This window comes from Bufo bufo, chromosome 1 (genome assembly GCF_905171765.1).
Source record: "Bufo bufo chromosome 1, aBufBuf1.1, whole genome shotgun sequence".
In the NCBI taxonomy this organism is placed as follows: domain Eukaryota; kingdom Metazoa; phylum Chordata; class Amphibia; order Anura; family Bufonidae; genus Bufo; species Bufo bufo.
Window position 1 is genome coordinate 572,421,488 of NC_053389.1, and position 15,825 is coordinate 572,437,312.

A 15,825-nucleotide genomic window follows, 5' to 3' on the forward strand; every position below is an offset into this window, starting at 1 on the left:
TTTTACCTAAACTGCGAGCATTTGTAGACAGGACTCTGAGCTTATCATTTCTTAACCTCTGTGCTTCTGACCTGTTCTGGCATTGTTTCGGGGGGCAAATGGACTCTTTTATTTTCACTCTTCCTAGTTTAAATACTCTTTCGCAAATTCTTGGAGTTGTTCACTAAGTACATTTGTTCCTTTGAGAGAAAGATGCAAACCATCTTTTTTGTACAGTTCCTTTCTATTCCAAGTAGAGCTATCATGAGAAACAAAGCCAAATCCTTGCTCTTGACACCATTTACCAAGCCATATGTTGAACTCCTTTATGCGCCTCTGCCTATCCTTCTGAACATTATGCACAGGCAGAACTTCAGAAAATGAAATGGTGGATGCAAAATCCTGTACGTCATTACCAAGTGTGATAAAAGATTTTTTCACCTCTGACACTTCATTGCAAGCCAGGTCATTTGTCCCTAGATGGACAAGAACATCCACGTCCCCTTCCTGCTTTGCTTGCCTAACAATATTAATAATACGTCTTCTATCTCTTCTAGCAGTAGCCCCAGGGAGACATCTCACAAAACCATTTTCTTCAAGCTCCACACTTCTTATGATTGAATCACCCAGCAACAGCTGCTTCCTTTGAGACTTCACTTTATCTTTTTTGTTGCATACATTAGACATAGGAGTCGATGGTTTCACACCCTCTGTGCTTGAGTCCATATCCATGTTGTCCTTACATTCTGAGAGTGCTGCAAATGAATTATGGAGAACCACCGACTGTGGGACATGTCTTCTATCCACCACTCTAAGACTTCCAGAACCTACAGTAACCCATCTGCCATTTCTGGGGGTCCTCTGTGGCAGTGGCATTGCAGCAGTCCTAGCTGGAGTTTGTTTAACAGATAATTTAAATATTTCAGCTTTCAAAAATGCAATTTCCTGCTGCAGTAAGGAGAACTGTCTACAGATCTGACAGCATCCGAATCTCCAAAGAGTGGAACATGAAATAAATGCACAACAATTCCTGCACTGAACCAAGTCTGCCATTTTAAAGAGGAGAAAAAAATAAATAAAAAAATAAAATAATAATAATTTGTAACTTTAAATCAAACAAATCTTACCTTTTTTTTGTATTGTTTCCACCTTCCAGCCTACCTCCTGACTATCTCCTGCAATATCTCTTTACTAGTACTTAATGTAGTACTTGAAGCTAGTACTTCCAGCTAATGAATTGAAAGAGTCCCACCACACAAAAACAAAAGTTTTAGATTTTAGAAAAACAGACTTTTCAAAAATGAAATTAGTCATAAATGAGTCCTTATCAGACTGGAACGGATTACATGGAGTCCAGGAGAAATGGGACTACTTAAAAGGTGCATTATTGAAGGCAACAGAAAATTGCATTAGACTTGTCAGTAAAAGCAAAAAAAGGAGGAGACCACTGTGGTACTCAGCAGAAGTGGCCCAAATCATTAAAAATAAAAAGATAGCATTTTGTAATTATAAAAAAAACCAGAGCAATGAAGATAAGGAAATCTACAAGATTAGGCAGAGAGAGGCCAAGCAAGTTATAAGAACTTCTAAAGCGCAGGCAGAAGAAAAACTAGCTCAGTCTATGAAAAAAGGGGATAAGACATTCTTCAGATATATAAATGAAAAAAGGAAATTAACACAAGGAATAACTAAATTAAAAACAAAGGACGGAAGGTATGTAGAAGAGAATAAAGGGCTAGCCGACTGCTTTAATGAATACTTCTGTTCAGTTTTTACAAAAGAAAAAGGAGAAGGACCTCCACTAGAAAGAATGACTAATAAATCGTTTGATGCATGTATCTTTACAGAGGAAGATGTTCTAAGTTTGCTGTCTAAGGTGAAGACAAATAAGTCACAGGGGCCTGATGAGATACACCCAAAATTATTAAAAGAGCTTAGTGGTGAGCTGGCAAAACCGTTTATTTCAGATTTATTTAACCAATCATTAGTAACAGGAGTCGTCCCGGAAGATTGGAAATTGGCTAATGTCGTGCCCATTCACAAGAAAGGTAGTAGGGAGGAATCGAGCAACTATAGACCAGTGAGTCTGACATCAATAGTAGGCAAATTAATGGAAACCCTATTAAAGGATAGGATTGTGGAACATCTAAAATCCCATGGATTGCAAGATGAAAAACAACATGGGTTTACTTCAGGGAGATCATGTCAAACAAATCTTATAGATTTTTTTGACTGGGTGAATAAAATAATAGACGGTGGAGGTGCAGTAGACATCGCATATCTAGATTTTAGTAAGGCTTTTGACACTGTCCCACATAGAAGACTTATCAATAAACTGCAGTCATTGAGCATGGACTCCCATATTGTTGAGTGGATTAGGCAGTGGCTGAGTGACAGACAACAGAGGGTGGTAGTCAATGGAGAACATTCAAAACAAGGTCATGTTACCAGTGGGGTTCCACAGGGATCTGTACTGGGACCGATTTTGTTTAATATCTTCATAAGTGATATTGCAAAAGGCCTCGCTGGTAAGGTTTGTCTTTTTGCTGATGACACAAAGATAGGTAACAGGGTTGATGTTCCTGGAGGGAAACGCCAAATGGAAAAGGATTTAGGAAAACTAGAAGAATGGTCAGAACTCTGGAAACTGAAATTTAATGTGGATAAGTGCAAGATAATGCACCTGGGGCGTAAAAACCCAAGGGCAGAATATAGAATATTTGACACAGTCCTGACCTCAGTATCTGAGGAAAGGGATTTAGGAGTAATTATTTCAGAAGACTTAAAGGTGGGAAGACAATGTAATAGAGCAGCACGAAATGCCAGCAGAATGCTTGGATGTATAGGGAGAGGTATAAGCAGTAGAAAGAGTGAAGTGCTTATGCCGCTGTACAGAACACTGGTGAGACCTCACTTGGAGTATTGTGCGCAGTACTGGAGGCCATATCTCCAGAAGGATATAGATACTCTAGAGAGAGTTCAGAGAAGAGCTACTAAACTAGTACATGGATTGCAGGATAAAACTTACCAGGAAAGGTTAAAGGACCTTAATATGTATAGCTTGGAAGAAAGAAGAGACAGAGGGGATATGATAGAAACTTTTAAATACATAAAGGGAATCAACTCGGTAAAGGAAGAGAGCATATTTAAAAGAAGAAAAACTACCACAAGAGGACACAGTTTTAAATTAGAGGGGCAAAGGTTTAAAAGTAATATAAGGAAGTATTACTTTACTGAGAGAGTAGTGGATGCATGGAATAGCCTTCCTGCAGAAGTGGTAGCTGCAAATACAGTGAAGGGGTTTAAGCATGCATGGGATAGGCACAAGGCCATCCTTCATATAAGATAGGGCCGGGGGCTATCCATAGTATTCAGTATATTGGGCAGACTAGATGGGCCAAATGGTTCTTATCTGCCGACACATTCTATGTTTCTATGTTTCTATGTTTCTATGTCACGGGACCCCCCCCTCGCATTTAGCTGAGGTGCCTGCTCAATGGTTTGAGCAGGCACCTTGTTCCGACCAGCGCCCGCCGCGCGGCGGTGATCGGAAATACACAGGGCGTACAGGTACGCCCTGTGTCCTTAAGTACCAGGACATCAGGGCGTACCTGTACGCCCTGTGTCCTAAAGAGGTTAATCAGACCTCAGATCAGACCCCAAATGTTAATCAAACCTCAGATCAGACCCCCAATATTAATAAGACCCCTATTCATACCTCAGATCAGACCCCCAATTTTTATGACTCCTAATCAGACCTCAGATCAGACCTCATGTTAATAAGACTCTCCTGTTAATCAGACCTCAGATCAGAGAAAAAATAAATAAATCAACTTACCTCCCCTGCTCCAGACACCGCTTCTGAGATCCAGCTCTTGCTCTTCCTGCCACTCTGTGCTGTGATCGGACGTCACACAGCATGAGGTCACAGAGCACACTGACCTCCTCACGCTGTGCGCAGGTCACAGCACAGCATGCTGCCGACGAAGACCAGAAAGATGTGAGGACTGAGCCTGCAAAGAGAGCACTGCATTTAACGCTCCCCAGTTCTCCTGTACTAATGAGCTCTTCCAAAATGGAAGCACTCATTAGTATTCGCCCCATAAGACACTTTAGGGGAAAAAAAGTGTGTCTTTCAGGGTGAAAAATATGGTACTTCTAACCAGCTTACCTGGTCCTTTATATTGCACTGGTATGTTGCAAATTATCAGTTATTGCATACAATAAATACCAGTCAATTGACATATCATAGAGTTTCTCAGTAAAGCATGAAACTGGACTCTCCTGCTTCAAGGCTGAGAATCGAACCTTGTAGTTCCTTGTTATATTGAAATACTGGCATATTAGGCCAATTGCCTGTTATACTCTGGGTATAAATGAGAATGAGCCAGTGATAAGCTTGTAGAGAAGAGGCCACTACACTACGCTGCCATGCAGAATATGTGATGTAGGTTATGGCAGGCGGTATGATGTCACTGAAGCAACAGACACAGGCAATTTTATTATAACACTAACACATAAGTACATATTAAGGCATTGGTTCCCAACACGTCACCCACGATACTAGGGAGGCTCGTCACCTCCTGCCATTGGCTGCTCCCCTCTCCCCCCTCCGACATCGGATGTTTTCATCCATGTACAGGGAGAAGCAGCAGCGGTAGTGCGGGGTAAGTATATTACCTGTGAAGGGCCCAGCACATGGGGGACTGTTTATGATATTAGATAACCCCTTTAAGTACAAAAAATCTAGAAATGTGCAGAATGACACCAAGAAAAAAACTGAAACATTGGAAATCACACGGCAGTAGAATTCTACATTCTGTACATATTTTGGGCCATCAGATCTACACTGCCACAAGTACAAGTATGTCCGCATATTTAATGAAACTAAATAATATGTTTTCGACTGCATCATATTCAGGGGCGGACTGGCCATTGACCCATGGGGCCACCTGAGCCCTCCATACGGCTGCCAGCTGGGTACATAACAATCTGATGCTCTTTAGCATTAATTAATGCTAGGAGAACCAGGTACATGAGCACCTTTCCAGCGGCTTCCGATTCCGTCCTGAATTCAACTGTAACGCCATCCCCAGGAAGTTGATATGGTTGAATAGTGCAGTGGGGCCTTGCCTCCTTATGTTGGCAAAAAATGAGCCCTAACACAGCACTGTAGACATAGCCATAACTATAAAAAGGTTATGGCGATAAAAAGAAAAAAATATATAATTCCAAAGTTTTTTTTTTTTTCTGTATTAAAACACAAGAAAACTATGCATATGTGGTATTGTTGTAGTCATACTGACCTGGAGAATGAAGAACAGAAGTCAGTTTTACCTCATAGTGAAAGCCGGAAAAACAAAACCCATAAAACTGTGGCGGAATTAAGTTTTTTCCAATTTCACCCCATTTGGAATTTATTTAAAGCTTCCCACAGCATCCTATGTCATAGTAAATAGTTCCTTTAGAAAGTACAACTTGTCCCAATAAAACAAGCCCTATACGGCTATGTTAATGGAAAAAAAAACAACTTTATGGCTTGAAGAAGGCAAGGATTAAAAGACGCAAAAATGGAAAATCGCCTTGGGTAGAAGGGGTTAATTGGTACAGTAAAGTACATTAATACATGTATGATACTTCTCTGCACATGGACACAAGATAAGGGCAGCTACATTTTATTTTTCTGCCATCTGTGTACACTGTACTGGATACTGAAGAAGCTCCTGTCTTCATCATAGAAAGTGATTTCTTTTATATGCTTATCAGTATTAGTCTACTTTCACACTCGCGTTTTGGCTTTCCGTTTGTGAAATCTCACAAGCGGTCCAAAACGGATCAGTTTTGCCCTAATGCATTCTGAATGGAAAAGGATCCGTTCAGAATGCCTCCGTTCCGTCACCATTCCGCTTTGGAGGCTTGCAGCGTTTTGGTGTCCGTCTGAGGAAACTGAGCCAAACGGATCCACAATGTAAGTCAATGGCAATGGATCCGTTTTCACTGACACAATCTGGCACAATAGAAAACGGATCCTTCTTCTATTGACTTTCAATGGTGTTCAAGACTGATCCTTCTTGGCTATGTTAAAGATAATACAAACTGATCCGTTCTGAACAGATACAGACGGTTGTATTATCTGAACGGATCCGTCCATGACGGAGTGTGAAAGTAGCCTTTGTGATCTGTTATTATTTAATCTTCATTTTTCTTAGATTTTTTTTATTTAGGATGACGTGTCGAGGTACAATAGATGTTCTTAGAAAGTGGTTTTATTCAGTCTCCTGAAATGTTTTTCTTTGGTCATAAACACAACAGATTAAAGGGCTCTCGCTCATTTGCTAAGGGGGTTTGTCACTAGTTTAAATTGCCCTTCATGAGGACACCATAAAACTGGTGACAGATTACCTATAACACATATCATTTTAATCGATGATAGCTAAGTATATCAAGACCTTTAAAGACCATATGAAATTATTACATTCCTCTCAACACCACAAACCATATATGTTTATCTTAGAACTACAGGTACCAATAGCTTTGCCTTATTGACATTAATTTGTATTTGACTGTGGTAGCCACGTCATCTGATCCAGCAGTCTGTCACTCTCATTAGCATCAGCTTAATTAGCATACCGAACAAACTTCATTTTCTGGCGTACAGAAATACACGTAACCCTGACAAAAGCATAGTTTTAATCATGATAGACATAGATACATTTTATTGGAATCAGTTAAATACAGTGGAAGTAGCTGGCAGATTCCCTTTAACCCCTTCATGACATCTGCCATACATCTACAGCAGAAGTCGGATCTTTAATAGCCGCCAGTTGCCTTCTGTTTCATACAGCAGGCCCCCTCTGGCTAATGTCTGCGATCAGCGGTAATGTCGATCACAGACATTTAACACCTCAGATGCAGTGGTCAAATGTGACCACAGTAAATGAGAGTGCTAAAACCCAGAAGCGCATGCATCCGGGGCAGGAACGCTTTCCCCGGGCAGAAATTGGCATTATATGTTGGTAATAGACCCAGTGGCGGATCCAGGGGGGGGGGGGGGGGGCAACGGGGGAATTGTCCCCCCACCGAGCTGGCGGCGGCGGCGGGGCACAGGGAGATGAGCGCTTCCATTGTGGAAGCGCTCATCTCCAGTTATCTGTATCAGGGCCGTCTTTAATATTGATTGGACCCTGGGCAAGAATTTACTTGGGCCCCCTGGATCCCGCCCCCCCCTTCCGCACTTTGCTGTACTTGCTATACAGCAGCACTTACCTGTCACGTCCAGGGCCTCCAGGTGACGTCTCCTCTCTGTCATCATCCTCTCTGTAGATCTTCTCTCTCATCATCTTCTCCACTCGGTCTGGACAACTTCTCTCAGCCGCCTCGTCTCTGCAGAGTGTGACACACAGACATCTTAGCTTCCTCACATTCTATCATTATCCCCCAACTGGAGTCCCCACAGTGTTATCCTGCTGCTTGATGTGCCCCCCCCCCCCAGGGGTGTAGCTATAGGGGGTGCAGAGGTAGCAGTCGCTACCAGGCCCAGGAGCCTGAAGGGGCCCAAAGACACTTGTGCCGCATAAGAAGACACACAAAGAACTGAGGGAAGGGGGGGCCCAAGCTGAACTCTTGCATCGGAGCCCATGAGCCTTTAGTTACGCCCCTGCCCCCCCAATACCCCCAAATACTATCCTGAAGAAACATTACTGCCCCCCATAGTAATAGTGCTCCTCATAGTCCCACCAATAGTAATTCCCTTCTAGAATGCCCTCATTAGTAACACTGCCCCAACCGTGATAATGCTCCTCAACAATGCCCCCATTATTAGAAGAGCCCTCCCATATTAATAATGCCCTCACAGAGTCCCCAGTAGAAATAAGGCCCCCTATTGTTCCCCCAGTGGTAATAAAGCTCCCTACAGACCCCTCAGTAGTAATAAAGCCCCCATAGTGCGCTTAGTAGAAAAAAGGCGGATCTATAAGACCCTCCTATAGAGCCCCCAGCAGTAATAAGACCACCTATAATGTCCCCTGGATCTGCAGTGCCCCCTGCAGTTATAATCCTCCCTCCACCATACAGTCCCATGTAAATAACATCACCTCCTCCCCAGCCGCCTCCAACGCACCGTCCCATGTAAACATCACCCCCTAAAGCTACTTTCACACTTGTACAGGACGGATCCGCACCGATAATACAAACGAATGCATCCGTTCAGGACCGATTCATTTGTATTAGATTTGAATTTCTAAGTCCCAATACGGATCCGTCCTGACTTACATTGAAAGTCAATGGGGGACGGATCCGTTTACAATTGCACCATTTTGTGTCAATGCAAAGCGATCCGTCCCTATTTACTTACATTGTAAGTCAGGACGGATCCGTTTGGCTCCGCAAGGCCATGTGGACACAAAAACGCTGCTTGCAGCATTTTGGGGTCCGCCTCCAAAACGGAACGGGGGGCTGTACGGAGCCGAAAGAATGCATTCTGAATGGAACACCCCATATGGTGAATCGCGTAATGGGAAAAAAAAATAAGATAGGTCATTAACAATGATGGCCAGTTCGCCGTGTTCGCCCACGAACACATGCGGGATGCCATCTTAAATCACAAGTCCGGCGAGGCACAGGTAAGCCCTTACCTATGCCTGTGTCGGGAGCTGGTCTGAAACAAATGCGGTCACAGGAAGCAGGCAGTTCCGAGAACAGCCCGATGAAGGCCCCAGGTGGCTGTTCTTGGAACTGCCTGCTCCCGGTGACCGCATTTGTTTCAGACCGGCTCACGGCGCAGGCACAGGTATAGACTTACCTGTGCCTTGCCGGACTTGTGATTTAAGATCGCAGCCCGCATTTGTTCTCGGGCGAACATGGCGAACTGGCCATCACTGGACATTAATATAAAAAAGCGGACAACTCCTTTAATGCCTCAAGTCAAAGTTGGAGATCTAGTGAGTGGAGATAGATCAACCCCTTGCAGTGGCAAACACATGCTGGGTTGTATGTGACATCGCCATTCTCCTTTTGGGACTGTTTGGACTTGGATATGCCATCATTTTATGAATGTTGGGGGTTTCAACATCTGGGGCCTCCGTGTATTCTAAGAATGAAGGGATTTAGCACTGTGTTCCCATTTTTGTTTTCCCTGAGCAGTGGTGCTCTCAGCCACCTGGTTTTGTAGGGAATGGGGCCAGGGGTGCAGTTCACGGGGCACAGCTGGGCAAGGGAAACTTAAATACAGAAAGTGCTAAACCAATGCTGCTGCCCATTCATTCTCAGAATCGTTGGGCTTGGACGCAGCTGTGCAGGGAAAAAAAGATTGTCAGAACACCTGTCCGCACTTTATAGCATAAGCATATTAACATCATAATGTCATTTTGCATGAAAGTATAGGTTTTCATAAAAAATGCACACAAATTTATATCTGTGGCTAAAAGTTTGACCCATGCCGAAAACTGGATGCACAACAGCTCTCAAAAATGAAAGATGTGCAAGTTCTTCCATACCACTTATGCCTATGTCTTTATCTATGTCCATATCTTTAAAACATAACCAGAATTGAGGAGAACAAAAATCTACTTGACCAGTAGGATGGATTTTTTTTTTTATATGCATGGATTACACATCTTGAAAAGTGATGCTTGAAAAAGGCTATATCTTGGTCATGTCCCAAGGTACAAGAATACTGGGAGATGATTGTTGGAGGGATAGCAAAGACATGGGGGATCTCACTGACTCTCTCTCCGGAGATTGTCCTTTTTCATATCGTGGATGTGGCCCTTTTGGTCTCCTTGAGATGCCTTCTGAGGCAATGGTTAGAAAAGCAAGTCCCTTCACTTCAAGAGGTTTTATCTCAAATGTCTTATTTCATGTATATTGACATTAGATACAGAAACTCAAAAAGACAAAAAAAGACAACGTTTTTCAATAAATGGAGGCGCTTCATTGTAAATCATGTCACACAGGCAGACATCACGAAAATCGTGCAGACCTTTCAATACACAGAATGGTATGCCACAGAGGCTCTAAGAGGTACCTTGGGGAAGCTCAATATAGGCGATTAATGTGGAGGGACCTTTGGCTTTGACTTTGACTTTGAATTTGAATTAGTAAAATTTGGGAAATTTGGGTGAAATAACAGACATCCTAGGGGGCAAGGGAGGGTGGGGGGTGGGAAAGGTTCTAACTTTAAAGGGATTCTGTCACCAGGTTTTACCCCTGTCAGCTAAACATATGCTGATGTTCAGGGCGTCTTCACGATTCCTAATGTGGGCTTATAAATGTCATCTGTGGGCTTATTTAGCTAAAAAACAGCTTTTACTAACCTGTCAGTCAAACAAATAAGGTGCCCAAGGGGATGTTAATGGATGCAAGGTGCCGGCCGCACCCGCCGCCGTTCGTGCCCAGCGCCGCCTTTGCAGACTTCTGCGCCGCCTCCTAATCCTCTGTGCCGCCTCTCGCATGCACCGGCACTTTGCTCAACCCCTGTATGCGCGAGATCTTACAGCAGGAGGAGGGGGAGGGAGGGAGAGCGAGAGGCGGCACAGAGGATTAGGAGGCGGTGCAGAAGTCTGGAAAGGCGGCGCTGGGCACGAACGGCGGCGGGTGCGGCCGGCACCTTGCATCCATTAACATCCCCTTGGGCACCTTATTTGTTTGACTGACAGGTTAGTAAAAGCTGTTTTTTTAGCTAAATAAGCCCACAGATGACATTTATAAACACACATTAGGAATCGTGAAGACGCCCTGAACATCAGCATATGTTTAGCTGACAGGGGTAAAACCTGGTGACAGAATCCCTCTAACTTTTGTTCTTATATCTCCAAAATGATATTGGTTTGTCATTGATTTATTTGACATGGAAAATATTTGTGCACATTTTGCTATGATTAGTGGTATGTTGCTTTTGCTTACCGTTGACTCTCTGAAAGTGCACTAAATAAAAAATATTTTGAAAAAGGCTATATCTGACAGAAATGTTGCATACACTGCATATACTGAATTTTCTGGATCTGTGTGCTACCTTTCCTCTTCTGGCCTTGGACTGTAAGTATGGGTGATATGGACTTAAAGGGGTATTCCCATCATAATGATCACTGTTAAATCTGGTAATGATTTGGCAGTGATAATTTTTGTAAATATATTTGATTAAAAAATTCCCACCGTTTAGGATAAAATCCATCCCCACTTACCTCATTGTTGTCATTCGGTTTCCCCTGGTTACGGCCACCACTCTTCTCCGGAATCCCGGTGGCTGTGCTTGCGCAGAAGACTCCTTCTTTTCTCCTGGCCGGGCTGCTCACTGTCCTGAACGTGCACGCCGCGGTGCATGCGCAATGGTGACTTCTTCCTGGCCAGAATAGTACAGAGCCGCGAACGCGCACGGCGGCTCTGTACTATACTGGCCAGGAATAAGTCACCATTGCGCATGCGCAGCGGCGTGCGCATCCAGTCCAGCGCGCGGCGTGGCCGGGAGAAGACTTCAATCAAGATGAAGCCTGCCCTCAGCCAGAATGCAGGAAGTGAATGGCACACTGGCAGCAGGTAAGTATGAAAAGGCGAAGTGGGATAACCCCTTTAACCCACTGGTAGGCGCGGACTGACTGTTACATTGGGTTTGCAGCTGGGGGCGTAGCTATAAGACCTCAGCCGTGTTAGCCCCCCCATATCAAAATTTTTGAACAAAACATATGCAATTGGTTAGATCTTTGTTAGATCAGGTTAGATCAATTGTTGTTTGCGTTAGATCTCATACAGAAGTAGAGATATTAACAGTTATTTGCAGGGGGGGCTAACCCGTCATCAGCCCCCCCTTATCAAAAAATTGACCAAAAAATTAGCTATTTTGGAAGATAATTGTTAGATCAGGTATGATCAACTAGTTGTTTTGTTAGATCTCACATAATTACAGACTTATTAAGTGATTAATGAGGGGGGCTAGCCCCCCCACATGCAATTTTCAGGTAAAATTTGATGCAGACTAATAAGCCTTCGTTAGATCCGGTAAGATCAAGTGGTTTCAACGTTAGATCTCATTTAATTACAGAGATAATTCACATAAAAACACAGATATTAGGTAGTATTAAATAGGGGGGCTATCCCCCCCACATGCAATTTACTGGTAAAATTTGATTCAGGCTAATAGGCCTTCGTTAGATCCGGTAAGATCAAGTGGTTTCAACGTTAGATCTCATATAATTACAGAGATATTATGGATATTTGGTATTACGTCAGGGAGGGCTAGCCCCCCCACATGCAATTTTCTGGTAAAATTTGATGCAGACTAATAGGCCTTCGTTAGATCCGGTAAGATCAAGTGGTTTCAACGTTAGATCTCATTTAATTACAGAGATATTTCACATAAAAACGCAGATATTAGGTAGTATTAAATAGGGGGGCTAGCCCCCCCACATGCAATTTTCTGATAAAATTTGATGCAGACTAATAGGCCTTCGTTAGATCTGGTAAGATCAAGTGGTTTCAACGTTAGATCTCATAAAATTACAGAGATATTATGGATATTTGGTATTACGTCAGGGGGGGCTAGCCCCCCCACATGCGATTTTCAGGTAAAATTTGATGCAGACTAATAGGCCTTCATTAGATCCGGTAAGATCAAGTGGTTTCAACGTTAGATCTGATTTAATTACAGAGATATTTCACATAAAAACACAGATATTAGGTAGTATTAAATAGGGGGGCTAGCCCCCCCACATGCAATTTTCTGGTAAAATTTGATGCAGACTAATAGGCCTTCGTTAGATCCGGTAAAATCAAGTGGTTTCAACGTTAGATCTCATATAATTACAGAGATATTATGAATATATGGTATTATGTCAGGGGGGGCTAACCCCCCCCACATGCAATTTTCTGATAAAATTTGATGCAGACTAATAGGCCTTCGTTAGATCCGGTAAGATCAAGTGGTTTTAACGTTAGATCTCATATAATTACAGAAATATTTCACATAAAAACACAGATATTAGGTAGTATTAAATAGGGGGGCTAGCCCCCCCACATGCAATTTTCTGGTAAAATTTGATGCAGACTAATAGGCCTTCGTTAGATCTGGTAAGATCAAGTGGTTTCAACCTTAGATCTCATAAAATTACAGAGATATTATGGATATTTGGTATTACGTCGGGGGGGGGGGGGGCTAGCCCCCCCACATGCGATTTTCAGGTAAAATTTGATGCAGACTAATAGGCCTTCATTAGATCCGGTAAGATCAAGTGGTTTCAACGTTAGATCTCATTTAATTACAGAGATATTTCATATAAAAATACTGATATAAGGTAGTATTAAATAGGGGGGGCTAGCCCCCCCACATGCAATTTTCTGGTAAAATTTGATGCAGACTAATAGGCCTTTGTTAGATCCGGTAAGATCAAGTGGTTTCAACGTTAGATCTCATTTAATTACAGAGATATTTCACATAAAAACACAGATATTAGGTAGTATTAAATAGGGGGGCTAGCCCCCCCACATGCAATTTTCTGATAAAATTTGATGCAGACTAATAGGCCTTCGTTAGATCTGGTAAGATCAAGTGGTTTCAACGTTAGATCTCATATAATTACAGAGATATTATGGATATATGGTATTACGTCAGGGGGGGATAGTCCCCCCCACATGCAATTTTCTAATAAAATTTGATGCAGACTAATAGGCCTTCGTTAGATCCGGTAAGATCAAGTGGTTACAACGTTAGATCTCATCTAATTACAGAGATATTATGGATATTTGGTATTACGTCAGGGGGGGCTAGCCCCCCCCACATGCGATTTTCAGGTAAAATTTGATGCAGACTAATAGGCCTTCGTTAGATCCGATAAGATCAAGTGGTTTCAACGTTAGATCTCATATAATTACAGAAATATTTCACATAAAAACACAGATATTAGGTAGTATTAAATAGGGGGGCTAGCCCCCCCCACATGCAATTTTCTGGTAAAATTTGATGCAGACTAATAGGCCTTCGTTAGATCCGATAAGATCAAGTGGTTTCAACGTTAGATCTCATATAATTACAGAAATATTTCACATAAAAACACAGATATTAGGTAGTATTAAATAGGGGGGCTAGCCCCCCCACATGCAATTTTCTGGTAAAATTTGATGCAGACTAATAGGCCTTCGTTAGATCCGGTAAGATCAAGTGGTTTCAACGTTAGATCTCATTTAATTACAGAGATATTTCACATAAAGACGCAGATATTAGGTAGTATTAAATAGGGGGCTAGCCCCCCCACATGCAATTTTCTGATAAAATTTGATGCAGACTAATAGGCCTTCGTTAGATCCGGTAAGATCAAGTGGTTACAACGTTAGATCTCATATAATTACAGAGATATTATGGATATTTGGTATTACGTCAGGGGGGGCTAGCCCCCCCACATGCGATTTTCAGGTAAAATTTGATGCAGACTAATAGGCCTTCGTTAGATCCGATAAGATCAAGTGGTTTCAACGTTAGATCTCATATAATTACAGAAATATTTCACATAAAAACACAGATATTAGGTAGTATTAAATAGGGGGGCTAGCCCCCCCACATGCAATTTTCTGGTAAAATTTGATGCAGACTAATAGGCCTTCGTTAGATCCGGTAAGATCAAGTGGTTTCAACGTTAGATCTCATATAATTACACAAATATTTCACATAAAAACACAGATATTAGGTAGTATTAAATAGGGGGGCTAGCCCCCCACATGCAATTTTCTAGTAAAATTTGATGCAGACTAATAGGACAATATAACAAAACAATAACAAACACAGGTGCACTGCAGTAATACTAAATCCTCAAACTGATTTTAAAATTGAGAGATTAGTCAACATGTCCTACGGTGTAGAACATGTCTAAGCCCGGACACCGCGACAAGGTTTCTCAAGTAGCCCGGGACCCTACACTCTCCTACCTGAGCCGTATGGGCGATACCAGGAGCCAGTGGGCAAATTACAGGAGCATAAGGCCGACTCACAAACAGCTCACCAGTTACCTCCAGCATGTGGCCATGTTTGCAATGGGAGGAGGGAGGAGTCTGTGAGTCCCACTCAAGACTTGCTGATATGTCCCAGGCCTCACAGGTGCACCTAAATGTGACCTGTAGATGGAAAACAGGCACATTTAAATAGGAGTTTATACACCTCCAGGAATCTATATATACAAACTAAGAAGACAGGTTGGCATTAGCAGGAGGTGCTTCAAACCCACATGCAGTTGTGCATATATATAGGGGAGCAAATCCTGCACTTGTGGCCCGTTGCTAATGGCAATCCTCAGCAAAATGCATACAATGGAGGATGCCCGCGGCGAACCACAAGTACCACAATAGACATCCTACACAAGGTAACAAGTGCGGATGTAATAATTAATATAACAATATAACAAAACAATAACAAACACAGGTGCACTCTGCAGTAATACTAAATCCTCAAACTGATTTTAAAATTGAGAGATTAGTCAACATGTCCTACGGTGTAGAACATGTCTAAGCCCGGACACCGCGACAAGGTTTCTCAAGTAGCCCGGGACCCTACACTCTCCTACCTGAGCCGTATGGGCGATACCAGGAGCCAGTGGGCAAATTACAGGAGCATAAGGCCGACTCACAAACAGCTCACCAGTTACCTCCAGCATGTGGCCATGCTTGCAATGGGAGGAGGGAGGAGTCTGTGAGTCCCACTCAAGACTTGCTGATATGTCCCAGGCCTCACAGGTGCACCTAAATGTGACCTGTAGATGGAAAACAGGCACATTTAAATAGGAGTTTATACACCTCCAGGAATCTATATATACAAACTAAGAAGACAGGTTGGCATTAGCAGGAGGTGCTTCAAACCCACATGCAGTTGTG